This window comes from Berghia stephanieae, chromosome 12 (assembly GCF_034508935.2).
Source record: "Berghia stephanieae isolate SIO BIC M18660-M18661 chromosome 12, UCSD_Bste_1.3, whole genome shotgun sequence".
NCBI lineage: Eukaryota > Metazoa > Mollusca > Gastropoda > Nudibranchia > Aeolidiidae > Berghia > Berghia stephanieae.
The window spans coordinates 2,867,517-2,870,016 of record NC_088371.1 but is presented as its reverse complement, the minus strand read 5'-3'; the positions used below and the strand labels follow the sequence as shown (position 1 = coordinate 2,870,016).

The 2,500-nt window shown below is 40.6% G+C and overlaps 1 protein-coding gene across 1 annotated transcript in view; it reads right to left on the bottom strand.

Annotated features, from left to right (window-relative positions):
- LOC144958310 (sonic hedgehog protein-like) overlaps nucleotides 1-2,500 on the bottom strand; it is a gene marked incomplete in the record, with an annotated part of 75,812 nt that overhangs the window by 72,930 nt on the left and 382 nt on the right.

Sequence of the window (2,500 nt, the reverse complement as noted above, 5' to 3'; positions counted from 1 at the left end):
GATTGCACCCGGGATCGATCTCGGTGCCTTTGCATGTGACGCGAGTGCTCTACCAATAACTGAGCTATCGGGACCCCATAGTGGATGTTGCGTTACGTAAAAGCTAAAGTTTTTTTTAAACAAAATAATTTTTAAAATCCCTTTATTCATCCCATTTGGGGAACTTTGGCTCTGGGGTCTATTCCAGGGGAAGACTGAAATAACCCAGGCGTCAGCTGCAGTGCAGCGCCGCAAATTGAGCTAGAACGAGGTGCCTTTCGAGTACGAAGCAAAAACCGTACCGCTGAGCCACGCTATAAAGCGCTTTGAGCACGTCGAGTGGATATTGCGCTTCAGAAAAGCTCAATTTGTTTTTTGTTTTTGTTTTTGTTTTTTATGAAGTACTTACACGAAAAGAATCAGAAAGAAAGCGGCTTCCCGGTTAAGCGTTCTCGAGTGCCTAAATCCATACATACAATGATAGAAAAATACGCGGACAGGACTTCAATAAATACAACAGACTGCGAGAGGATTAGGCCCACACCTTGTTGTTCTAAGTCAACGCTACGACAATCTTATGACGACCAGTGGGCAGTTTGAAAATTTATGCTGGTTCGTAATAATATGTGACCCGACGACTCAATCTTGTGTTATTTATAACGGGGATAAATGAGAGATTTTATCGTATCGTTATCGTGCCGTTTAATAGCCAGACCTGCATACTTGAACATTTAAAAATTCGTAGTTTTTAGGAGATAAAAATAGCAATCGCAATAGGTAACTTTCTAAATCAACAATTTACCATCAAAAGGATAGATTAACACTTCAAAATCCTTAATACTATATTGCCTGGCATCAACTTTCATTTTCAACATGTTTCAATGACTTGGGGGGGGGGGGGGGGGGGGCGAAGTGGCCGAGCATTGAACTATGATCCGGAAGGTCCCGGGTTTGAGCCCCGCTTCAGGCACTCTCGTTTTTTTTTCCTTGGGCAAGATTATTAACCCCCCAATTTGTTTACTGTGACAACATGAGTGATTCCTTTTGACATTAGACATCCTGTTTGATGGACTATCTATAATCCTTCATGGAACGCCTGGGTGGTGGGATCTTATCATGTCGTGGCGGACGGACATAATTTTTTTTTTTTAATGACTTAGAGATGCTCATCAAGTCTTGAAATTGGAGCCAAAATTTCGTAATTTTACGATTATTTCGTAATTGTAGGCAGGTCTGAATAGCTAACAGGATTTTTAAAAACATTTGATAATAACAAGAAATGATGGAGTGGTGTATGGTTCGATTGTAGAGCTACTCTCTCACGGCCAGGCGGAGTTGTCGTAACAGTAAGGTCGTGGGTTTGAGCCCTTATCGCCGCGGAATTTTTAATCCTCTATTGTCTTCTGGCTTCACCCGGGATCGATCCAGGGCCCTTTGCGTGTGAAGCGAGTGCTCCAACGACTGGACTATCGGGGACCACCCCACCCCCAACGAGATGTTTGACAGTGCGAATATTTAAAAGACCTAGTAGGAAAAGTGTATAACAGACAACGTGCACAGTATGTAATGGAATGTTAGCTCCAAATGGAAATTAAACCAAAAAAAATAAAAAAATAAAAAATCAACAAAATCGTGAAGCCCATTAAGCATGATAAAAAAAAAAATAAAATAGTTGTCCTCCATGATCCATGTGGCCATGAAACCAACAGTAGCGATTAGCTTGTTATCCTTTGGGTGGGACGTTAATGTATCGCAAAGTACTTTCCGTCAGTTTGAGTTTGATAAAACCGTAGAAAAACCTCCCAAAAAACCCCCCCAAAAAACATATAAATCTATAGCATTATCTTAAGGTGATTGTCTATTAAATTTAGTCCCTTTATAAACGGACAAGAAAGAATTACAAAATCCTTTCCACAGAGGACTGGTCTCCCAGTGTTGTGCCATGTTGTTTTCACGAATGGGGATGATCTGAATTACATTTCCATGTGCTCGAGGTCATTGGTCATATTGCAAAGTGTGCTCAAAAGGACCCACATAAAAGTGTTCACAATTTGATTTGTCATCCTGATCTGCACGATGCAAGGGCTCAATGGTATTTTTACAACTTTGAGAAACAAAGCAGCGTGTTTACATTTATTGAGAAATGTCCAATCGTTGTACAGCAACAAATCATGTGATCGATGACTAGGTTGGACGAAAACATGAATATATAATCGTTCCCATTGTTTGGTTAAGTGGGTGAGTTTACTAGTAGAAACCATCGGGCCTCCGACTTGATACCAAAAGGGTTCAACAGTCGTGACGTCACTTCCCTCGTAATGACGCATAGTTACTGGTTCTAAACTATCGGAACAATGGCGGACGCCCTTATTGAATACTTCTCCGACGAGCATCAAAGTGAATCCAGAGGAGAAAAACTTTATAAATCTGATCATGTTTTGACTTTTATACATTCTGATCACACGACATATGAAAAACTTCTAGCCAGCATGAAGAATAAAAACTACGAATTTCTTTGTTT